A 27083-nucleotide genomic window follows, 5' to 3' on the forward strand; every position below is an offset into this window, starting at 1 on the left:
TTGATGCGGCTGAAATAGCCTCACAATTTAACCCTGCAAAATGTAGTTGTCAGTATAGGATAAGCAGGGATCGTTCAGTCCGGGGATTGTAGGGTACACCTACACAAAAAGGTCAATTAACAAATAAAAGAAAAAAATGGGGGGTTTTGAAATTTGGTTCCTAATCTACTTAAAATAAAAACAAAACAAATAAAACTATATACAATGATCGACTTCCCTAACCTAGACCAATACCACTAAGAAATTACTAAGTGTAAAAACAGAAAATCCATTTCAACATGCTACAAAAATGTGCCCACCTTAAATGCCTAGATAAGAGCTCAAATGAAAAGCCTCAGCGGATCAATCCACTTATCTGATTCATTCTAATGTAGGCTTGAATCGGAAAAGTCCTTACCAAGCCTAATACTACTAATTTTCGAAAACACTCAGCGTAATTCTCTTAACTAGTAGTATTATCTAACCCTCGAATCAACTCACACGTGCAAATTAACCATTAGACATAGAATTTAACACGTAATTTCCAGAATCGTTTAACCATTGAACATAGTTTTTACCACTTTTTAGAACTAATTGCTACTTGTTTAACTCAGCGCCTTAACAAATAACAATTACTCTTGGCAAATTAAGAAAACACACAAGAACTCTCACCATTATTCTAGCATGCAAACTTATTAACCTAACTCTGAAAATTACCTAAACACGTAAAAGGGCACAAGATTGTAACATGCATCATAAAAGAATTCTCGAAATTAACTCAATAATAAACTGAAAATCTCAAAAATATTAATAAAAATATTCTGAAAATTCCATGTCTCCAATTACACAACTCGCAAATTGAAACACACAAAACCGAAACAAAAATTATAAGTAGAGTCATAGTTACACTTTGAAGCTTTCCTCAGCGGCTTAGCAACAAGGTGATGAACTCGTCTCTACTATGGTGGTGGAGCGTCCTTGACTCAGCGCCTTAGAGCTTTGTAGATTGATGGATGGATGGTGGTCACGGTCTTGTAAGATATGGAGGTTTGAGGAGTGAATTGGGTAGTCTTGGAATGATCTTGGCTGGGAAGTGATAGGCAATGAATTATCTTAGCTGGGAAGTGATGCAAATTCAGTTCTGGACGTTGCCTATTTATAGGGGAGCATTGGTTGGCTTTCCCAACTGAAACGTCTTCTTTATGGCCTTAACTCCTCTCATAATGGGGGCAATTCCTTTAATTTCCAAGCTGAAACATCTTTCTCTTATTTATTTTTCCAGCTGAAACATCTTTTTCTTTTATTCCTCAACTGAAAACATCTTTTCTCCTTTATTTCCCAACTGAAAACGTCTTTCTCTTATTTATTTTCCAGCTGAAACGTCTTTCTCTTTTATTCCTCAACTGAAAACATCTTTTCTCCTTTATTTCCCTTCTTCATTGCTTGGTCAAATATCTTAATGCTTTATTTTATGACTCCATCATTGCTGTTTTCAAGAGTTCAACCAGGCAACATTTCCTACAACAAGCAGGAGAATATCAGAATTTTCTAGAGAAAATAAAGAGAAATTAAAATGTAAAGACCGCAAAAATAGTTGACAGTTAGGAATCCTGATCCAGCTAGGATTTTTCATGAATTTTACTTTTTCCGCCTATTTCACTCCAAACACTCAACAAGACTTTCAAAATGACTTAATGACTAAAAACACAAAACTTAAGGGAGAAACAAGGCTAAAATAAGGCACATAATTAATAATATCATCACATTTTTTTGCTCCTATCAATTTCTGCTCATTTCTGTGGCTCATTGTTTCTCATTTTTGCTCCCCTTGACTTTCGCAGGTTCCTCTTTCCATTTATGAGTTCATTTCCACTTTTTAGCTCGGAGGTCCTGAAAATAGAAACTAATAAGAAAAATAGAAACTTTCCTAAAATGAAAAATGGCAACTTTCCTAAACTGAAAATGGGAAACTTTCTAAAAATGAAAAATAGAAACTACCGAAAATGGAAACTTACTAAAAATGATAAATAGAAACTACAAAAATAGAAACTTTCTACAAATAGGAACTTTCCCAATCGAAGAATGGAAACTTTCCTAAACAGAGTTTTACTAAGGAAATGACGCAAGAAATGTAGGAAAAGCAAGTAAAACGTCGCATTAAAATGCTCCTATCAGTTATGACGTTGGAAGATGACATGGCATAAAGGTGACCCATGGAGGCCCATGAACTCTCAAGAATGAAGTGGATTTTCGGCAATTGGATTAAAGGCCCACAAAAGCCCATGCTACTAGGGTTTTTGACGCATGACTAAACCCTAGGGAGAGTTTGCCGTCCAAAATGAAGAGAGAAACAAGGAAGTGGCGTCAAAAATCAGAAATACAAGGGAGATTTTCTAGGGAGATTTTCTAGGGCTATTTTTATGGAAATACATCAAAAGATAAACCCTAGGAAATCTTTTGCCGTCCAAGCCAAGAGGAAAAGAAGGATTTGCCGTGTGAACCAAGAAGAAACCCTAGAGAATTCGGCAAAGATATTATCTAGAGAATTTTATGGAAAGAAAATATGTGTGGAGACCAAGAAAAGCTCAAAAGAAGTCTAGATACATTCCTAAATTCCCTAAAGAGTTTTGGCCGAATTTAAAAGCATAAATCAGAAAATATCTCTATATATTTCGGCAAGATTATTTAGGGAATTAATATTGGAATTTTGTGATTGGTTGGACCACCTCATAGGGCTTATGTGGCAAGCAAGCATTGGAGGAATTTATGTGGAGTTATCAAGCACATGCCGTGAGGTTTCTTAGGGTTTTACACGGCTTGGAGACCAAGAGGCCGTCCCCTATATATTCCCCTCTTTTCTCAACGGCAAGGGTTCCCCATTCTTTACATTCTACACTTGAGAAAAAAATCAGAAAACTCTCTAGCTTAGCCGTGATCTTCTCCATCCTCTAGGGCAACCACGAAGTTCAAGCAAGGCCAAGGGAGAAGAAGACAAGCCGTGAGCATCATCCATCACCATCCTTGAAGATTGCTTTCGAAATTCAAGAGACCACATCATCAATTCATTCATCTCATCTTCATCCACGGTGTAATCCGATTCTCCTTGTAACCTTGATACGTGCAAAAGCAATCGCCAATTTAAACCCTGAAAATGTCGAGCGTTTGATGTCGCTTTTGGGAAGCGACCAATTTAACCCTGAAATGTCATTAGTAGTATAAAGTAAATAGGGATCGTTCTATTCCGGGGATTGAGGGTACACCTGTCATTATCAAACAATTAAACAATTAAAATTAAAACAAAGTATAATATTTACAAAAATATAACAAAATATATACATATTTACGAAATTAGGGGGATTTTTTGGTTTTGATTTTCGGAAATTAAACTAAGTAAAGAAAACAATTAAAATGCAAAAACATAAAAGTACAAATGGAATGCAAGAACAAAGATCAAAGTCGAAACTCATGATTAAAATTGATTCAAGTTCATCATTGTTCATCATAGTCATGCAAGAGGAGTTGATCATGTGAAACGTTCAAAAGCAAACAATTTCCCATATTTTACTTTCAATGCTAATTAACCTAAGCGAAAGCACCTAGATTAATCCTATCAAACATGCAATCAAACCCTAGAAAGCTAGTCAATCATGTCATGTTTAACGCATTAAGCACCTAGAAAGGCTATCAACTCAAATGTGCAACTTAGTATGAAAAAGTCCACCTAATTGCAATCTTCTTTGATTAAATTCGGTTTTTGTACAAAACCTTCACTACTTGTCGATTCAAGAACACAAAACCAAAAAGTTGATCCATGTTCTCAAATTCGTAGCAACATTTACATAAAAACCCTAAATGTTTCGAACCATTCAAGATTATCATACAAAAGATTTCTATCATGCAAATTTAATCAAACACTCACACAAAAGCAACCATAAATCGCAATATATGAATCTGAAAATTAACAATTAATCATAAAATTTCAGAAATCAATACTTGTTCATACATAAGTGTCAACTAAGGCAAACCAACGAAAATACAAAGCAAAGGTACAAGGAGAATCGGATTACACCGTGATGAAGATGAGATGAATGAAGTGATGATGTGGTCTCTTGAATTTCGAAAGCAATCTTCAAGGTGGAGGGTGGATGATGTTCACGGCTTGTCTTCTTCTTCCTTGGCCTTGCTTGCACTTCGTGGTTGCCCTAGAGGATGGAGATGAACACGGCTAGGCTAGGGAGAGTTTCTGATTTTTTCTCAAAGTGTAGAACGTAAAAATGGAACTTCCCTTTTTGACGTTGAGAATGTGTGAGTATATATAGGGGACGTCCTCCTTGCTCTCCAAGCCGTGTAAACCTTATGGAATTAATCTGAAAATTCCACATAATTTCCTCCAATAATATCTTGCCAAATAAGCCCTATGAGGTGGTTCAACCAATCACAAAATTCCATTTAATTCCCTAACAATCTTGGCCGAAATTCCCTTGATAATATTCTGATTTTATACTTTAAATTCGGCCAAAATTCCTTTAGGGAATATAGGAATGTATCTAGACTTCTTTTGAGCTTTTCTTGGTCTCCACCTTTTTCTCTTTCCTTTTATTTCTCCCTTGAATCTCTCCTTGCCGAATTCTCTAGGGTTTCTTCTTTAATTCACGGCAATTCCTTCTTTTCCTCTTGGAATTCCACGGCAATAATATCTCTAGGGTTTATCTCCAAGTATTTTCTTTCCATAAAAATAGCCCTAGAAAATCTCCCTAGAAAATCTCTTCTTATTTTCTGATTTTTAACGCCAACTTCCTTGTTTCTCTCTTGCTTTGGACGGCAAATTCTCCCCTAGGGTTTATTCATGCGTCATAAACCCTACTTGCATGGGCTTAATGGGCCTTTGATCCATTTGCCGAAAATCCACTTCATTCTTGAGAGTTCTTGGGCCTCCATGTGCCACCTTTATGCCATGTCATCATCTAGAGTCTTCAAGAAGCTTCTCTCATGCCATGTCACTTCATTAATTCGATCTCCATTCATGGTTGGCTCAAGAGTCTTGTTTTGGCAAGCTTTCCTTTTCTGGACAGGGTTTCCTGGTTGGACCAGGAAAACTTCTTTTCTTCATTTCTGCTCATTTGTGCTTCCCTTTGTACTTCATCTTGTCTCCCTCCAACGTTGGCTAGCTTCTCTCTCCATTTGTGAGCTCGTTTCAGCTCATTTGTGACAAGGACCTGAAAATAGAAACTAGTAAGAAAAAAAATAGAAACTTTCCTAAAATGAAAAGTGGGAAACTTTCTAAAAATGAAAAATAGAAACTACTAAAAATGGAAACTTACTAAAAATGATAAATAAAAACTACAAAAATAGAAACTTTCTACAAATAGGAACTTTCCCAATCAAAGAATGGAAACTTTCCTAAACAGGGTTTTATTAAGGAAATAACGCAGAAAATGCAGGGAAAAGCAAGTAAAACGTCGCATTAAAATGCTCCTATCAAATTCCCCCACACTTAGCTTTTGCTAGTCCCTTAGCAAAATCACACTAAGACACACACTAAGACTCAACGAAAATTAAAGACTTGACACGAAACAGACTCTATAGCCCTTCAACTTTTTGTCTCAGCAATCTCTTACTTTCACAACACCAAGATTAGCACTTCACCAAGAATAAATGTTTAGGCATTCGAGAGTTAATTAAAACACATAATCTTCACATACACAAGTAGGACTTGGTTGGAACAATGGTGATGGTTTCTGTTAAGCATGCTTCAAACAAGTATGATTCAACTCCTCACAAGTTATATCCACTCTTTCTTCTCTCAGATCATGGCAATGCTTAAAAGCTTATACACTCAAGTATATGTGAAAGATAGCAAGTATATCACATAATTCAAGAAACGAAAGCACATGTATAATTTTCTTTAAAGATCTCATGAAGGATACCAACTACTTGCACAGATGGACCCAAGCCATAGGTTCAACTCTTGTAACTCATCTCCACATAAAGGGCTGTCCCATCTTAAGGATCAAGAAGGTCTTCTTAAAGGTTGTAATGGGGCCAAGGCTCAAGGTTTTAAGAAATGAAGGGTAAGGATTTATCAAAGTGTCCTAAAAACCTAGTAGAGCATATGTAAATGTAGAGACCTCAAGAAATCCACCAAGGCATTGCAAAAACGTCACTTTCCCTAGAGGTAACATAAAAGGGGCCTAGTGTCTTCATGTTGGGCCCAATCTTCATTGTAAACTTCCCCTGAACTATAGTGAATGGACAAAGGTCAAATTTTTCTTTAATAGGCCTTCATTTCAAAGTAAACTCCAAAATCACTAAGTATGGGGGACTAAAATCCATAAATATTTCTTTCTTTTCTAGCCGTACACAATTTTCTTTTCTTTTCATTTTTCACGGCTTTCACATATACTTTTTTTTTTTTTTATGGACAAGTCTACCCCCACACTTGAACTTTCACCTCTTCTCAATTTTCATCCTTAGCACCAAACCCACGAAGTATGTCTCAAAAGATAGCTCCACTAAGTTCTTAGAACAAAGGGTAGGGTTGTTACTATACTAAGCTTCATGGTTAAGGATTTTAGGGTGATGAACGAAAAGACTTAATGTAGGCTCAAAGGGGCTTATCTAGGGGGGTCCCACGACGGGCACAAATGGGGACACAAGTTTATATGGCAATGGTGGTAATTCCTAGGATGCCTCTATCCCTTCCAGAATCAGGGCCATGTATTGATATAACGTTTCAACAAGCACAAGAGCGAATTCTAGCATTCTCTAGTCCATCAAACTTAATCTATGGCAAGTAGTCAATCAAATGAAAGAATAATGAGATCATCAAAACATCGCCAAGAAATTAAGAATATATATTTTCGATTCACTCCAAGAAAAAGGGACATGGCTCAATTATCTCACATGGGCTTTATGAATCAAAACTTATCTTAACATGCTCATATTCTGTACCAAAGTTTCGAAATCCATATCCACTACAAGGCACATATTTTTCATGTATCTCAATTAACCAAAGAATACCATTTTAAAGTCATCTCAATTTTGTGATCCTCTTTTAGTCATGATTTCAGAGATATAGAATCATCCTAGACAGTTGAAAGGGCATCCTAAGACTCAAAACAAAAACAAAAGCAACGAAATTTTTTTTGACTTTTTTGACATTTTTCAATTTTTTTGTATTTTTCAATATATGACTCAAAATAAAAGTGTAAATCCCTTCCCCCACACTTAAATATTGCATTGTCTTCAATGTAATCAATTAAAAGCATGCAATGAAACACTTAAGCATACAGGGATGAAATTTACGAAAATAATACTAAATTCAAAAAGCAAAAACGAAAAATAAAAGATAAGGATAAAGAAAGCAAATCTGATTTGCATGGGTTGCCTCCCAAGTAGCGCTTGGTTTTAACGTCTTCTCAGCCTAGACGTGGTTTCCTCTTCTCCTCAGTTGGTGGAACCTTCAAAGCTTCCTTTTGGGTTTTGAATTGTGTTGCTCGGAAGCTTACCACTCTCATGAAACTTGGTCATGAAGTCCACCACTTGTCCCATTTGCTTCTTGAGCTCTGCAATGTCCTTGGCATTGGTCTGTTGTCCTTGAAGCAAAGTCTGTGTGGCACTAGTCAATGCCTGAGTGGAATTAGTCAATGCCTCTATCGTCTTATCATAGTGAGAATTGGAATTCCCTACATTGTGTTGAGGAGGCATGTAAGGTCTTTGATAGGGAGGTCCTTGAGGACGTTGGAAACTGCCACCAAGAGGGTTCTGAACATTTTCATTGTTGGTCCACTTGAAGTTGGGGTGGTCCCTCCATCCAGGGTTATAGGTATTCGAATATGGATCATACCTTGGACGTGGGGGACCCCCTTGGTTCCCTTGATAGCCTCCTATAGCATTCACAGACTCCCAACCACCATTCTCACTCAGTTGAGGACATTGATCCGTAGGATGTCCTTGAGTAAAGCATACCCCACAAGCAGAGGGTCCTCCATGGCCTTGAGTAGTCGCCACCTTGTTCACAAGAAGGGTGAGTTTGCTCAATTGATCCGCAATGGCAGGACTAGTGCTCACCTCATTTACCCTACGAGTGGGTTGTCTCACACCCTCATACTGTTGGGAGTTTAGGGCACGATTAGCTATAAGTTCCCTCCCAACCGCAGGTGACTTATCCACAAAAGCTCCACCAGCTGCAGCATCCAACATTTGCCTTTCCAAGGGTAAGAGTCCTTCGTAAAAGCATGTAAGTAGGGTCTCATCCTTCATTTGATGTTGAGGACATTGTGCAAGTAGGGAGTTGAACCTCTCGTAGTAGGCAGCATAGGACTCATCATGAGCTTGCTCTATTCCACTGAGCTTCTTTCTCAGTGTGATGACCTTAGAAGCTGGGAAGTATTTTTCCAAGAATGCCTTTCTCATTGTTTCCCATGACGTGATACGTCCTGCAGGAAGTTCATATAGCCAATCCTTGGCTCTATCAGCTAGAGAGAATGGAAATGCTCTCATCTTAAGAAGGTTCTCATCTGCTCCTTGTGGTTGCATGTTTGCACAAACAGATTGGAATTCTCGTACGTGCTTATTAGCATCCTCCATATTAAGTCCATGGAAGATAGGGAGCTTGTGCAACAATCCACTCTTAAGCTCAAACTCTGCCTGTCTTCCAGCTGCAGGGGCAGGGTATACTATGCCTGTAGGGGGTCCTCCTTCAACAGTGGCGGTGGAGAGTTCCCTAATAGATGCCATTCTCTCTTCCCTGACTTCTTCAGGTGGTGGTGAAGGTGGTGGTGTAGAGTTGGACGAAATCACAGGTGAAGGTGAACGTGAGGGAGGAGATGGACTCGGTGTAGGTGATGTAGACTCCTCAGAACAGTAGGTCCTCTTCCCTTGCTCGTTAAATGTGTACTCTTTGTATGTTGAAGGAGAAGGGCTTGTGAACTCAAGGAGTGAAGGACCCTTCAAACGAGCGAGCCTTGCTTCAATTTCCTTTAGTGTAGAGGGTCTAAAAGGCTCGGTCATTCATAGGAATCCTGAACATCATCAAAATTCAAAGAAGTTAGCAAAGTATAAAGTAAACTAATTACAAATTAGTGATTTATACATCAACGTTACTATTCACGAGTCACTATTCACAAGTTACTATTCACGACTTTACTATTAATGATTTATACAAGTATAAAGAGAAGTATAAATTACAAACTATCCATAATCTTTTCACAAATAAACCACGTAAGAAGTTTATACAAGTATAAAATGTACAAAACAACACAATTTACAAATGGAGGTTATGTTCAAGTATCTTATTATCTTTACAAAATAAAGTTAATATCTCAATTGATTACAAGTTGTAAGTCGAGCCCAATAGAAACCACTACTATTGGTGAGATACGATCTAGGGATAGTCGCCTAGACATAAGTCACTTTCCTTTGTTTCAGAAGGCTAGATGGCCAGATTAAGAGGTAAGTGAGAGGGATGACTCATTTTGGTGACACTACGGAGGCTACTCCCTCATTGAGGTTTAGGCCCCTATTGGCTACTCCCACATTGTGGTTTACGCACTGTCTATAGTATCTCTGAGATCCAATTTGAACCCATCACCCAGGGTCTCAACCTAAGACACCACCTATATGCCCCTTACTCAGCTTGAAAAGAACTCATGTGTTAGACAGTTCTCCAAATGCTAATAAAAGCCGCCCTCAACCTCATAAGACCTTAGAAAGGCACTAATGAAGGGTTAAGGCCAATATTAACAAAAGGGCCCTTATCTACTCATACGATTTTACACACTTATAACAATCAAGAACTTAACGATATTTACAATTAATTCTTTTCTTTTCGCATTTTACACAAAACTTTCAAACAAACAAACGTTACACTCTCTTTTTTTTTTTTTTTTTTTTTTTTTTTTTTTACGAAACTAAGTACAATTATTTACATTCTTTTCTTTTTCTTTACAATTATTTTCAACACTTAGGTACGGGAACAGGGAGTCTCGATGTGCAATGGGACTGAAACAGCTACCCTTTTCAAGACTATGTTTAATCCAATATACCTTAGTGAATCACAATATTTTCATTTGTTATATATATATCATTGATTTCAAATTCAATTCCAAGCGGTAAATCAAGAGGACGTGCGGCCCAAGTATAGTCGTCTAGACACTAAGTCCCTCCTACATCCTTTGGGCAACCTTACTGAAATGGCCAGGTAGGGGAGGACGAACACAAGAGGTAGGATCCATTTTGGCATGAGCTACTCCCACATTGTGGTTTAGGCCCATTTGCATGCACTTCTGAATCCAAGAACCCGTTATGAACGTTGTCCCCTTTCCTAGACACCATCCCACATAGGCTATACTTACTTGGATGAAAAAAGGTCCTAAGTGTGAAGACAGTTCAATGAATGTTAATAAAGGCCGCCCTCAACCTTAAGGGACCTGGACTAGGTACCAATAAGGGGTTTAGGCCAATATTAATAAACACGACTTCACCTATTCCTTCTTTAATTTACAACTCACAATTAAAATTCGTATTCAATAATATAAATAACAACCTAAGTAATTAATTAACTAATTAACTAACAAATTAACAAGTAAATTTTTTTTTTTTTTTTTTTCGAACACAACATATAAACAAAACAAATATTCACATATTTAACAAGTGATTTTTCAATCCCCGGCAACGGCGCCAAAAATTGATGTCGCTTTTGGGAAGCGACCAATTTAACCCTGAAATGTCATTAGTAGTATAAAGTAAATAGGGATCGTTCTATTCCGGGGATTGAGGGTACACCTGTCATTATCAAACAATTAAACAATTAAAATTAAAACAAAGTATAATATTTACAAAAATATAACAAAATATATACATATTTACGAAATTAGGGGGATTTTTTGGTTTTGATTTTCGGAAATTAAACTAAGTAAAGAAAACAATTAAAATGCAAAAACATAAAAGTACAAATGGAATGCAAGAACAAAGATCAAAGTCGAAACTCATGATTAAAATTGATTCAAGTTCATCATTGTTCATCATAGTCATGCAAGAGGAGTTGATCATGTGAAACGTTCAAAAGCAAACAATTTCCCATATTTTACTTTCAATGCTAATTAACCTAAGCGAAAGCACCTAGATTAATCCTATCAAACATGCAATCAAACCCTAGAAAGCTAGTCAATCATGTCATGTTTAACGCATTAAGCACCTAGAAAGGCTATCAACTCAAATGTGCAACTTAGTATGAAAAAGTCCACCTAATTGCAATCTTCTTTGATTAAATTCGGTTTTTGTACAAAACCTTCACTACTTGTCGATTCAAGAACACAAAACCAAAAAGTTGATCCATGTTCTCAAATTCGTAGCAACATTTACATAAAAACCCTAAATGTTTCGAACCATTCAAGATTATCATACAAAAGATTTCTATCATGCAAATTTAATCAAACACTCACACAAAAGCAACCATAAATCGCAATATATGAATCTGAAAATTAACAATTAATCATAAAATTTCAGAAATCAATACTTGTTCATACATAAGTGTCAACTAAGGCAAACCAACGAAAATACAAAGCAAAGGTACAAGGAGAATCGGATTACACCGTGATGAAGATGAGATGAATGAAGTGATGATGTGGTCTCTTGAATTTCGAAAGCAATCTTCAAGGTGGAGGGTGGATGATGTTCACGGCTTGTCTTCTTCTTCCTTGGCCTTGCTTGCACTTCGTGGTTGCCCTAGAGGATGGAGATGAACACGGCTAGGCTAGGGAGAGTTTCTGATTTTTTTCTCAAAGTGTAGAACGTAAAAATGGAACTTCCCTTTTTGACGTTGAGAATGTGTGAGTATATATAGGGGACGTCCTCCTTGCTCTCCAAGCCGTGTAAACCTTATGGAATTAATCTGAAAATTCCACATAATTTCCTCCAATAATATCTTGCCAAATAAGCCCTATGAGGTGGTTCAACCAATCACAAAATTCCATTTAATTCCCTAACAATCTTGGCCGAAATTCCCTTGATAATATTCTGATTTTATACTTTAAATTCGGCCAAAATTCCTTTAGGGAATATAGGAATGTATCTAGACTTCTTTTGAGCTTTTCTTGGTCTCCACCTTTTTCTCTTTCCTTTTATTTCTCCCTTGAATCTCTCCTTGCCGAATTCTCTAGGGTTTCTTCTTTAATTCACGGCAATTCCTTCTTTTCCTCTTGGAATTCCACGGCAATAATATCTCTAGGGTTTATCTCCAAGTATTTTCTTTCCATAAAAATAGCCCTAGAAAATCTCCCTAGAAAATCTCTTCTTATTTTCTGATTTTTAACGCCAACTTCCTTGTTTCTCTCTTGCTTTGGACGGCAAATTCTCCCCTAGGGTTTATTCATGCGTCATAAACCCTACTTGCATGGGCTTAATGGGCCTTTGATCCATTTGCCGAAAATCCACTTCATTCTTGAGAGTTCTTGGGCCTCCATGTGCCACCTTTATGCCATGTCATCATCTAGAGTCTTCAAGAAGCTTCTCTCATGCCATGTCACTTCATTAATTCGATCTCCATTCATGGTTGGCTCAAGAGTCTTGTTTTGGCAAGCTTTCCTTTTCTGGACAGGGTTTCCTGGTTGGACCAGGAAAACTTCTTTTCTTCATTTCTGCTCATTTGTGCTTCCCTTTGTAATTCATCTTGTCTCCCTCCAACGTTGGCTAGCTTCTCTCTCCATTTGTGAGCTCGTTTCAGCTCATTTGTGACAAGGACCTGAAAATAGAAACTAGTAAGAAAAAAAATAGAAACTTTCCTAAAATGAAAAGTGGGAAACTTTCTAAAAATGAAAAATAGAAACTACTAAAAATGGAAACTTACTAAAAATGATAAATAAAAACTACAAAAATAGAAACTTTCTACAAATAGGAACTTTCCCAATCAAAGAATGGAAACTTTCCTAAACAGGGTTTTATTAAGGAAATAACGCAGAAAATGCAGGGAAAAGCAAGTAAAACGTCGCATTAAAATGCTCCTATCAGCGTTAGTATAGGATAAGCAGGGATCGTTCTAAACCGGGGATTGAGGGTGCTTACATGTGAAACGAAAATAAGAAAATGAATTTACAAAACAAACGAAAATAACAAGTATATATAGACAACAATTCGAAATTTACAAAGAATCCAAGTTATAATTAGATTAGGAATCCTACTCCTACTAGAATACATTTTACAAGTCATAGTTATATTAGAAATCCACATACAACAAGGATTACTAGTCATATACTAATTAGGATTACTTAATTATTAAGAAAACAAATTATTGACTAAGTCAAACAAGGAATACAAAGTCAAAACTAACTCTAACTACTTTTCCTAAAAATAAGGAACCAATCCCTAAAAGATAGGAGCACATAACAAACTCCTAAAAACCACCAAATTAATTCCTAGAAAACACTAACACATATTTACTATTCACGGATGCACTATTCACGAATTTTTAAAAACATTTTTATTTTATTTTATTTTATTTTATTATTTATATGAACATGCTACCTAAAAATTCTAAGTTAATTTTATTTATTTACACAAACAAGAAAACATAAAGATAGGGGGTTTTGAAGATTGAGAACATAAATTTTAGAAAACATAAAGATTAAAAACATTTTATTTACATAGGTGGGAAAAGAAGAATTTTCGAAGAACAACTTATCAAGAACTCATCAAGATCAATATTTTCATGCATCCCTTAATCTTTTAATTACCATGGAAAGCTATCAACCAAGAACACAAAGATCCAAGCAACCATTGTCCCCTTTTAACTTTCTTTCTTAAGTCAAATCGAAATAGCAAAGCACCAAATCAATTTTATTTTGAAAAGTTCGATATCACACACTCAAAGCAACTGTGTTGAAAAATCCCGTTTTCAAATCATTAAGTTCAAGAAAGAATCAATAGACATGCAAATCCAAGCGTGTCAAAACTTATCATCACATGCATAATCTGATTTTCGACTCAAAGCAAGCCTTTACTACTCATTCGAATTAGGTTTCACCAAGCATCAAACCTAATTACTAGCAAGTTACATGCAAGTCATCCTAATTGTTTGTCAGACTTAGAAAATCGTTAACATGTAATGAAGCATAAAAATCAGATTATCATTCCATATTCGGCAATTAATAAAGACAAAAGACACACAAACACATCAAACATTGACAAGAGCATCAAAGATACATTCAAAAATAAGATTGCATACTCAAAAGTTTAGGTTCACACATAGAAAATCCAAAGCAGAAATTCTATCTAACAATTACACCAAACCGTGAGTAAATGTATGGTAAAGCATATGAACAACCCTTAATTACGTCCCAAAGATCCAAAGCAGCTCCAAGGTGTCGCAACAAGTGAAGATCACGGCAATGGAGGAAGATGGCACGGCAAAGCTCCTTGAAGATTGTGAAAACCTGAAACTAGAGAGAGAGCAAGTGAGAATACGAAATTGTGGAGAAAATTGTTCACCTTGAAACGTCTAATACACAAGGTATATATAGTAGAACGTCTCAAGGCACTCCCAATTCGTTTCTACTTGGTTTCTCTTAGTTCGTGTTGATTTAGGACTTCTTTGACACAAAGCAGATTTCCGGCAGGATTGACCTCAGTCCACTCAAACGGCCATAACTTTCTCTAGAAAATAGCTGTTGACGAACTGTAAAACGTTCTAGAAACTAGACATCCGTAGCTTTCCAACAATATAAAGATCATAATTTTATGAGCTCTGAGCGATTTTTGACACTCTGTTGAAGTTGACTGATCTGCACAGGCAGATTTCCGAATCTGCATTGAATACGACTTTTTAGGCACAAGTTGAGTCCAATTCGATTTTCCTTCACATCACATGCCTCTCACATGCCTTCCACGCCTATTCTGAAGTAGAAACGTCAAGAAATCCCTAGAACCTTCAAGAATCTCACGAAATTCCAATCCTTACTCAACAAGAAGTCCAAACTCCAAATTGCTTTGTAATTCGAATCTCTTGTTGCTTCCTCTTCCATGTGCACGGCATACGACCTTCTTGAGACTTCTAGATACTTCTTGTACATTCCATAGCTCTCCTAGTATGAGTAGAACTCCATATGCAAGTAGGTTTCCTAGTTGAATACAAACTTCTTTTCTGCGATGCTTCTACACTCTTCCGGAACCTTCTTGAGTAATCTTATCCAACAGGGACTCCTTATCACACTAGGATTCCTTATCTGAGTAGAATTGGGTTTCCCTGTCCAAGTAGAACTTCTAATTTCCGCGACTTAAGAGTTTGAATCCCAGTCAGCTTCTGATTCCTACTCTAACTAGGATTCCTTTTCCTAGTCAAACTGGGAGAACTTCCATTTCTTCATTTCTTCTCATTTCTGTGCCACTTGTGCCTTCCTTAGCCACTTTTGGACTTTGAGACTCCATTTACACCTACACAACACTAACTAAGTTAAATTGATCAGGATAAAGGAAATAACTTAGCAAAATATAGGGTTTAAACATTATAAACGTCGCATTTTATGCTCCTATCAAATTCCCCCACACTTAGCTTTTGCTAGTCCCTTAGCAAAATCAACATAACAAACCAAAAAGACTACAAAACAAAAACAAAGAAACTACGAAAATCAAAGACTCAAGACAAGCAAAACGTTGACAAACACTTAGACAAAATTAAGACAAAAACGTCACAACAAAGACACAAACCATTGACACACAAATGACTTCTACGCCCTTTAACATATTGTCTCAGAAATCTCATACATTCAAGTTACCAAGATTAGCACGTAATCAAGCATCACATCTTCAAGATATTCAAGAGCTAATTACAAAATATAATCCACATATAAGCATGTAAGACTTGGGGGTAAACAATGGTGATGGGTTCTTTAACATATTTCAAACAAGTCATGATTTAAACCTCACATGGATATATCACTCTTTCTTCTCTCAGATTCAAAGCTCATGCTTAAAAGCTTAGCACTCAAGTATATGTGAAAGATTAACAAGTGTATCACATATTAGAAATGAAAGCACATATATATTATTCTTTTAAAGATTTCATGAAAGATATCAACTACTTGCACAGATGAACCCAAACCATAAGTTCAACAGTTATAACTCATCTCCACAGATCAAAGGCTGTCCCATCTTAAGGATCAAAGAGGTCTCACAATTTAAGGTTGTAATGGGGCCAAGGCTTAAGGTTAAAAGAAACGAAGGGATAGGAAAATCACAAAGTATCCTAAAAACCTAGTAGAGCACTTGTAGATGTAGAGAGACCATATTTCGAATCCACCAAAGCATGTAGACTTGTATCCTTCAAAGGCTTATAAAAGGCCAAGTGTCATCACGTTGGGTCCAAACTTCATTCTAATCTTCTTTTGAACAAGTGAATTGGACAAAGACCAAATTTTTCAACAATGGGCCTTCAATTTAAAACAAACTCCAAATTCACCAAGTATAGGGGACTAAAATCCATAAACATAAACAATAACACACATATTTTTTTCTTTAATTGCCGAAATATTCTTTCTCTTTTTTTTTTACGATTTCATTTTTTCTTCTTTCGGCAATTACATACAATATTTCTTTCTATGGACAAGTCTACCCCCACACTTGAACTTCTTCATGTCTTCAAAAATCTTCCTTGACGCCAAAACTCCAAGTAAAGTCTAAAAAATATGCTCCACTAAGTCTTTAGAACAAAGGGTACGGATATAACTATACTAGGGTTAAGGGTTAAGGAATTTTGAGGGTGATGAAATAAAAGGCTCAATGTAGGCTCAAAATGATTAAACTAGGGGAGTCCCACGACGGGCACAAATAGGGACACAGGCTTTATTTGGCAATGGTGGTAAATATCCTAAGTAAGTACCTTTATCCTTTCCAGAATCAGGGCCATATATTGATCATAAACGTCTCAACAAGCATAACAGTGAATTCTAGCATTCTCTAGTCCATCAAACTTAATCTATGGCAAGTAATCAATCAAGATGAAAGAATAATGAGATCAACAAAATCATCGCCAAGAAAATAAGAGTATAATCATTTTTCATTAATCACTCAACAAAGAAATGGCACATGGCTCAAATTCTCACAAGGGTTATTATGAATCACAACTTATCTTCCACATGTTCATATTCTGTACCAAAGTTACTCTTACACCATATCTACTACACATTCATATGCTTTTCATAAATCATAATTAACCAAAGAATATCATCAAACATTATCTCAACCTTGTGATCCTCTTTTAGCCTTAATTTCAGAGATATAAGCTCATCCTAGACAGTTAAAGGGGCATTCTAAGTCTCAATCACACAACAAAACCAAAAAACAAAAAACAAAAAGAAATTTTTTTTTTTTGTGAACAGTGACGAATTTTTATTATTATTAATAAAGTGACGAAAATATTTTAATTTTTATTTTTCTGATATTTTCCATTTTTTTTTTTGTTTAGACCACAAAAACTAGCTATCTAAAAACAAAGTGAAACGTTAAACCCTTCCCCCACACTTAAATTATGCATTGTCCTCAATGTATAAACAAGTATAAAGCATGCAAAGCAACAATCAAGCATGGCATAAGAGATAACGCAACAAATCCTAAAACAAAGAAAAATTTACGAAAATAAAAGAGAAGGAAGAGTTCAAGAAAGCAAATCTGCGTTGATGGCTCCTCCACAGCTACGGTTGAAATGGGTTGCCTCCCATGCAGCGCTTAATGTTTAAAGTCTTTCAGCCTAGACTTGTATCTCCATTTATTCCAATATATACACATAACAAAACATCAAAAGTATGGATATATACAAGACTGACAAAATTTTATGTATATATTTACAAGTTTTACAATTTTTACAATCTTTAAGTAGTTAACTCCAATAAGGAGTCGTGAATCAAGATTTAGACACACAGCCCAAAGATTCTAGTTTTAATACAAGTCTCCCTTCCCTTTATTGATACGCTCAAAGCAAGCATATAATTTAACCCTAGAAATATCATTAGTAGTATAAGCAAGTAGGGATCGTTCTATTCCGGGGATTAAGGGTACACCTGTCAATGTAAGACAATTTAAACAATTAAAATAAAAACAAAGTATACTATTCACACATAAACACTATTCACGAATTTAGGGGGGTTTTTGGTTTTTGGTTTTTCGAAAATTAAAAGAATTAAAACTAAGTATAAACAAAAACACAAATACAAGAATGAAATGTAAGAAACAAAGATTAAAACCAAGTTCATGATTAAATTCGAATTAACTTTATATTGTTCTTCCAAGTCATGTGAAAGGAGTTGATCATGTGAAACATTCGAAAGCAAACGATTTCCCATATTTTACTTTTCAATGCTAATTAATCTAAGTGAAAGCACATAGACTAATCCTATCAAACATGTAATCAAGCCCTAGAAAGCTAGTCAATCATACATATTCAACTCATGAAACACATAGAAAGGCTATCAACTCAAGTGCACAACTTAGTATGAATAAGTTCACCTAATTGCAATCCTCTTCAATTGAATTCGATTTTTGTCCAAAACCTTTACTACTTTCGATTTAAGTTACACAAAACAAAAAGTTGATTTCATGTTCTTAAATCTAGCACCATTCATATCAAAACCCTAAGTGTTTCGAACCACATAAGATTAAAATACAAAAGTTATCTATAAAGCAAATTCAATCGAACAATCACACATAAGCAACTATGGAATCACAACATAGAATTCGAAAATCCTTAATCAATCATAAATTTTCAGAATATAAACCTTGTTCAAACATCAATGTTAACTAGAACAACATCCAACGAAATCAAACAAGGAGAATCAAAAGTGATTACAAGAAAGAAGGTTGAATTACACCGTGAATGGAGAGATGGATGAATAACTTGAACAATGAACGAATGAAGCTTGAAAGCAAGCTTCAAAGTGCACGGCTTCAAGGTGGAATGGATGATGATGCTCACGGCCTAAGCTTGCTTCTTCCTTCCTTGCTTGAAAACGCCAAAAGTTGAACTAGAGAATGGAGAGAGCTTCCGCGCGTAGAGAGAATTTTCTGAATTCTGAAGTGGTGTCCTCTTAGACGTCTAGGGTGCTTCTTATATAGGGAACGGCAATGCTTGGCCTCCAAGCCGTGATTTTCTGATTTATTTTCCAAGGAATTAAATTATTAATTCCACATGCCTTCCACCAATGAGAATTTGCCAAGTAAGCCCTAGTGTGTCATCCAACCAATCATAAAACTCCAAGAAGATACCCTAATATATTCTTGCCGAAATTCCTTGAATATTTTCTGATTTTCTTCTTGTATTTTCGGCCAAAATATACTTAGGGTTTCTAGGAATGAATCTAGACGCCATTTGGTGCTTTTTCTTGATTTCTTTCCATAAACTTCACCCTAGAAAATCTCTTGCGTAATCTTTTATTTTCCCTTTGATTTTCACGCCACTTTTGCCTCCTCCCTTTGGTTTTCACGGCAACACATCCCTAGGGTTAGGGTTTTGCGTCACAAACCCTAATGTCATGGGCTTTGATGGGCCTTGATCCATTTTGCCGAAAATCCATAGAGTTCTTGGGCCTCGTTGCTTCTTCTTCAAGCCTTCTCATCTTCCAACGCAAAATACATTATTTTTCCATTTCTTTTTCATGGTTGCGTTGGAAACTTGCTAAGGAAGCCTTCCTCCATTTCGTAGGATTTCCTGGTAGGACTAGGAAAGCTTGTTTCTTCATTTCTGCTCATTTCTGTGACCCGATTTCTCTCATATTCGTTCGTCTTGATGTTCGCAAGCTCCTCTTTCCATTCGTGCGTTCATTTCCACTTTTTAGCTCGGAGGTCCTGAAAATAGAAACTAGTATGAAAAATAGAAACTTTCTAAAAATGAAAAATGGAAACTTACTAAAAGTGAAAAATGGAAAGTTTCTAAAAATGAAAAATAGAAACTTACTTAAAGTGAAAAATAGAAACTTTCCAAAAATGAGAAATGAGAAATGAGAAATGAGAAATGAAAACTACAAAAATGGAAACTTTCTACAATAAGGAACTTTCCCAATCAAAGAATGGAAACTTTCCCAATCAAAGAATGGAAACTTTCCCAAACAGGGATTTTTCAAGGAAATGGCGCAGAAAAATGTAGGGAAATGCAGTTAAAACGTCGCAGAAAAATGCTCCTATCATTTATCTTTTGGTTACTCTTTTCACACAGAGCCAGGTAGTAGAGGAACGATTTTGGCGGAGCTCAGCTCACTTGATTAGCAGGGGACGAGACCCTTTGCTAGCACTTCTCGTATCCAATCAACCTAGACACCCTGTGCTAATAAAGTATGCCTATTTGACAAAGAAAACTTTGACAAGTATTAACAGGAGAATATTTCACCTAGTCCATTATGACTCACAACTTCTTACCAAACCCAACTATTTTCGAAAATTGTCTAAGTATATGACTTCAATAAGACATCATGAACCAAGCTTTGGACGTGCGGCCCAAGTCCTTGCCTATACACATAGTCTTTTTCAAATCCTTTGGGCAACCTTACTGAAATGGCCAGTGCGGGGGAGGACGAACATGAGAGGTAGAAACCATTTTGGCACAAGCTACTCCCACATAGTGGTTTAGGCTCGTTTGATTGCACTTCTGGATTCAAAACCCATCATGGACGTTGTCCCCTTCCTAATCACCATTTCACATAGGCTATACTTACTTAGATAAGAAAAAGCCTAAGTGTAAGACATTTTTCAAATGTTAATAAAAGCCGCCCTCAACCTTAAAAGACCTGAATCAGGTGCTAATAAGGGGTTAAGGCTAGTATCAACAAACGAGACTTCACCTATTCCATAATAGTTCAAAATTCCCTACCAAAATCATACCTTAGTGGCGTTTTCATCACATGAAGACTTTTCAATCCCCGGCAACGGCGCCAAAAATTGATACGTGCAAAAGCAATCGCCAATTTAAACCCTGAAAATGTCGAGCGTTAGTATAGGATAAGCAGGGATTGTTCTAAACCGGGGATTGAGGGTGCTTACATGTGAAACGAAAATAAGAAAATGAATTTACAAAACAAACGAAAATAACAAGTATATATAGACAACAATTCGAAATTTACAAAGAATCCAAGTTATAATTAGATTAGGAATCCTACTCCTACTAGAATACATTTTACAAGTCATAGTTATATTAGAAATCCACATACAACAAGGATTACTAGTCATATACTAATTAGGATTACTTAATTATTAAGAAAACAAATTATTGACTAAGTCAAACAAGGAATACAAAGTCAAAACTAACTCTAACTGCTTTTCCTAAAAATAAGGAACCAATCCCTAAAAAATAGGAGCACATAACAAACTCCTAAAAACCACCAAATTAATTCCTAGAAAACACTAACACATATTTACTATTCACGGATGCACTATTCATGAATTTTTAAAAACATTTTTATTTTATTTTATTTTTATTTTATTATTTATATGAACATGCTACCTAAAAATTCTAAGTTAATTTTATTTATTTACACAAACAAGAAAACATAAAGATAGGGGGGTTTTGAAGATTGAGAACATAAATTTTAGAAAACATAAAGATTAAAAACATTTTATTTACATAGGTGGGAAAAGAAGAATTTTCGAAGAACAACTTATCAAGAACTCATCAAGATCAATATTTTCATGCATCCCTTAATCTTTTAATTACCATGGAAAGCTATCAACCAAGAACACAAAGATCCAAGCAACCATTGTCCCCTTTTAACTTTCTTTCTTAAGTCAAATCGAAATAGCAAAGCACCAAATCAATTTTATTTTGAAAAGTTCGATATCACACACTCAAAGCAACTGTGTTGAAAAATCCCGTTTTCAAATCATTAAGTTCAAGAAAGAATCAATAGACATGCAAATCCAAGCGTGTCAAAACTTATCATCACATGCATAATCTGATTTTCGACTCAAAGCAAGCCTTTACTACTCATTCGAATTAGGTTTCACCAAGCATCAAACCTAATTACTAGCAAGTTACATGCAAGTCATCCTAATTGTTTGTCAGACTTAGAAAATCGTTAACATGTAATGAAGCATAAAAATCAGATTATCATTCCATATTCGGCAATTAATAAAGACAAAAGACACACAAACACATCAAACATTGACAAGAGCATCAAAGATACATTCAAAAATAAGATTGCATACTCAAAAGTTTAGGTTCACACATAGAAAATCCAAAGCAGAAATTCTATCTAACAATTACACCAAACCGTGAGTAAATGTATGGTAAAGCATATGAACAACCCTTAATTACGTCCCAAAGATCCAAAGCAGCTCCAAGGTGTCGCAACAAGTGAAGATCACGGCAATGGAGGAAGATGGCACGGCAAAGCTCCTTGAAGATTGTGAAAACCTGAAACTAGAGAGAGAGCAAGTGAGAATACGAAATTGTGGAGAAAATTGTTCACCTTGAAACGTCTAATACACAAGGTATATATAGTAGAACGTCTCAAGGCACTCCCAATTCGTTTCTACTTGGTTTCTCTTAGTTCGTGTTGATTTAGGACTTCTTTGACACAAAGCAGATTTCCGGCAGGATTGACCTCAGTCCACTCAAACGGCCATAACTTTCTCTAGAAAATAGCTGTTGACGAACTGTAAAACGTTCTAGAAACTAGACATCCATAGCTTTCCAACAATATAAAGATCATAATTTTATGAGCTCTGAGCGATTTTTGACACTCTGTTGAAGTTGACTGATCTGCACAGGCAGATTTCCGAATCTGCATTGAATACGACTTTTTAGGCACAAGTTGAGTCCAATTCGATTTTCCTTCACATCACATGCCTCTCACATGCCTTCCACGCCTATTCTGAAATAGAAACGTCAAGAAATCCCTAGAACCTTCAAGAATCTCACGAAATTCCAATCCTTACTCAACAAGAAGTCCAAACTCCAAATTGCTTTGTAATTCGAATCTCTTGTTGCTTCCTCTTCCATGTGCACGGCATACGACCTTCTTGAGACTTCTAGATACTTCTTGTACATTCCATAGCTCTCCTAGTATGAGTAGAACTCCATATGCAAGTAGGTTTCCTAGTTGAATACAAACTTCTTTTCTGCGATGCTTCTACACTCTTCCGGAACCTTCTTGAGTAATCTTATCCAACAGGGACTCCTTATCACACTAGGATTCCTTATCTGAGTAGAATTGGGTTTCCCTGTCCAAGTAGAACTTCTAATTTCCGCGACTTAAGAGTTTGAATCCAAGTCAGCTTCTGATTCCTACTCTAACTAGGATTCCTTTTCCTAGTCAAACTGGGAGAACTTCCATTTCTTCATTTCTTCTCATTTCTGTGCCACTTGTGCCTTCCTTAGCCACTTTTGGACTTTGAGACTCCATTTACACCTGCAAAACACTAACTAAGTTAAATTGATCAGGATAAAGGAAATAACTTAGCAAAATATAGGGTTTAAACATTATAAACGTCGCATTTTATGCTCCTATCAAACCTTTGCTTTATAATTCGTTGGTTTTACCCTAGTTGTCATATATGTTTGAACAATTGTTGAATTCTGGAATTTTTATAATTAATTGATATTTTCAGATTCATATATTGCGATTTATGGTTGCTTTTGTGTGAGTGTTTGATTAAATTTGCATGATAGAAATCTTTTGTATATTAATCTTGAATGGTTCGAAACTTTTAGGGTTTTTATATGAATGGTGCTACGAATTTGAGAACATGAATCAACTTTTTGGTTTTGTGTTCTTAAATCGACAAGTAGTAAAGGTTTTGTGCAAAAATCGGATTTAATCAAAGAGAATTGCAATTAGGTGAACTTTTTCATACTAAGTTGCACACTTGAGTTGATAGCCTTTCTAGGTGCTTATTGCGTTGAACATGTTGTGATTGACTAGCTTTCTAGGGCTTGAATGCATGTTTGATAGAATTAGTCTTTGTGATTTCACTTAGATTGATTAGCATTGAAAGTAAAATATGGGAAATTGTTTGCTTTTAACGTTTCACATGATCAACTCCTCTTGCATGACTATGATGAGCAATGTTAGAAATTGATTCGATTTTTAATCATATATTTCAGTTTTGATCTTTGTTCTTTCATTCCATTTGTGTTTTTATGTTTTTGCATTTTAGTTGTTTTGTTAATTTAGTTTTATTTTTGAAAAATCAACAACAAAATCCCCCTTTTTCGTGTAAAGTGTTTATAGTTGTGAATATCTTTGTGAATATTATACTTTGTTTTAATTTTAATTGTTTGTTTGTCCTACATTGACAGGTGTACCCTCAATCCCCGGAATAGAACGATCCCTATTTATTACGTACTACTAATGACATTTCAGGGTTAAATTGTGCGCTTGCTTTCGAGCGCATCACCCAGTGGTTCTCGCTCTGCTCGATCTACAACATCGAGTATCGATTGTGATTTTCAAGAAGCTCAGCAAAAGTCCTTGCCACGAGGCACAAAGAATCCCATGACGAGGTTGGTGCTCTCCTCGTCCACAATCTCTTGAAAGAAGTCAGGTCAAGGGACACCCCCGAAGACCGCACCCGAACGGTGCTGGCACGCCCGCACAAGAAAAGAGACTGTTGACCAGCTGCAACAAAATTGGTGCCGAACATTTTGGCATGCCCAGTGGGACCCTTAGAAGCTTTTCTCTTGATGCACATTCAACCACCGGGCTTCAAAACAAACATTTTGGCACGCCCAGTGGGACTATGATAGGAGCATTTTTATGCGACGTTTTAATAATTATTTCCTCATATTTTTCTTAGTTATTTCCTTTATTTAATCATTTTTAATTTAGTTTTTATTTTATAGGTACATTGAAATAAATGGAGAAGAAATGAGCTGAAATGAAGAAATGGAGTTTTGCTGGTCCAACTAGGAATCCCAGTCAACGCAGGAATCCTGATAAGGCTAGGAAACCTGAAGGCATTAGGAGACAACATGATGACTTGGGAGTTATTATGGGAGATTAAATCTGATTTTTGCATGGGAAATCATGGAGATAGTGTGAAAATCATGGAGTTAATGTCAAAAATTAAGAGAGGATCAAGGATAATGATGCCATGGAGAGATTTAAGGGAGAAAAAGTCCAAAACAAGTCCAGATTCATTCCTATTTTCACTCAAGAGTATTTTGGCCGAAAATTAAGAGAAAAATCAGATTAAATCTTGGGAAAATCAGCAATAATATATTTGGAAAGATTATGGATTTATTTTGGAGCTTTTTGATTAGTTGAGTGACATGGCAGAGCTGACATGGCATTCTGTGATTGGTCGAAGCTGTGTGGCATGATTGGATAGTTATTTGAGGAGATAAATCAGAAAATAATCATGCAATTAATTCAAAAATAATCTCCCTAAATCAAGGTGTTAAATTGGAGGTTTCTTATTGGTTGGATGACATAGCAGAGCTGACGTGGCATTCTCTGATTGGCTAATACTGTGTGGATAAATCTTGAAGACTTGGAGACTAAGTTGCCATCCTCCTATAAATAGGAGCATTCTCTACACAACACAACAACACCATTAAACAGAAGAACAACACCACAACACCTCTTCATTCAAAAAAATTCTCTCCATTCTCTAGTTGCAAAGCTCTGCGTTTTCAAGCAAGGAGAGGAAGAAGAAGAATGAGCCGTGAAGATCATATCCTCCATCATCCACCTTGAAGGCTTGCTTCCAAGATTCAAGATCCAACCATCTAGCTCTCCATCTCCATCTCCACTCACGGTGTAATTCGTTCCTTTTCCTTGTAACCTTTTTGGTTTCCTTGTTTGATTTCATATGAACTTGTTTCTAGTTAACAATAACGTTTAGGGCAAAGTTTAAGCCCAATTTCTATGTTTAAATAAAGTTTTCGAATTCTATAATTGAGATTCTAAGTTGCTTATGTGAGTTTGTTCGATTAAATTTGCTTTACAGAAAACTTTTATATGTTTATCTTATTTGGGTCGACACTTATAGGATTTGCATGTAATTGGTGCTAGGTTTAAGAACATGAATCAACTTTTTGCTTTGTGTAACTTGAATCAAAAGTAGTAAAGGTTCTGGACAAGAATCGAATTTAATTGAAGAGGATTGCAATTAGGTGGACTTTTCCATAACTAAGTTGTACACTTGAGTTGATAGCCTTTCTCTATGTGTAATGCGTTAAACATGTTATGATTAACTAGCTTTCTAGTGCTTGAATGCATGTTTGATAGGATTGATCTAGGTGCTTTCGCTTAGGTTAATTAGCATTGAAAAGTAAAATATGGGAAATCATTTGCTTTCGAATGTTTCACACGATCAACTCCTTTCTCATGACTTAGATGAACAATTATAGGGTTTGAATCGAATTTGATTACATGGAATTGGTTTTGATCTTTGTTCCTTGCGTTCCACCCTTGTATATATGTTTTTACGTTTTCTTTATTTGATTTACTTTAACTTTTGATTTTATAATTCTTAAACCCCCCTTTTATTTCGTTATTTGTATATATTCTTTTTGTAAATAATACTTTTTACTTTTACTAATTAATTAATTGTTTTTGCAATTACAGGTGTACCCTCAATCCCCGGAATAGAACGATCCCTATTTGCTTATACTACTAACGATATTTTCAGGGTTAAATTATGCGCTTGCTTTGAGCGTATCAGACTACATCAGAAGTTTTTTCTCTTGAAGCGCATTCAACCACCGGGCTTCAAAACAAACATTTTGGCACACCCGGTGGGACTACATCAGAAGTTTTTTCTCTTGAAGCGCATTCAACCACCGGGCTTCAAACGCCCAGTGGGACAAGGTTAGAAGTTTTTTTCTTGAAGCACATTCAACCACCGGGCTTCAAAACAAACATTTTGGCACGCCCAGTGGGACTACACTAGACTCTTTTTGCATTTGTTTGCCATCATTGAGATGCCAGGGGAAAATCTTTACCAAAAGAAATTCCTAAAGTGAATGATGGTCAATGTTGCCACCACTTGCGATACTGCCATTAATGATGAGTTTATGCCTATTCCCATCCCAGAGGGTGCAACCATTGAGGAACAGCTCGCAATCATCATGGACAACATCGAGAGGCATAAAGAAAAGCGAGCCAGGGACATGGCCAGTTTGATGG

Source organism: Rosa chinensis, chromosome 6 (assembly GCF_002994745.2).
Source record: "Rosa chinensis cultivar Old Blush chromosome 6, RchiOBHm-V2, whole genome shotgun sequence".
Classification (NCBI taxonomy): Eukaryota; Viridiplantae; Streptophyta; class Magnoliopsida; order Rosales; family Rosaceae; genus Rosa; species Rosa chinensis.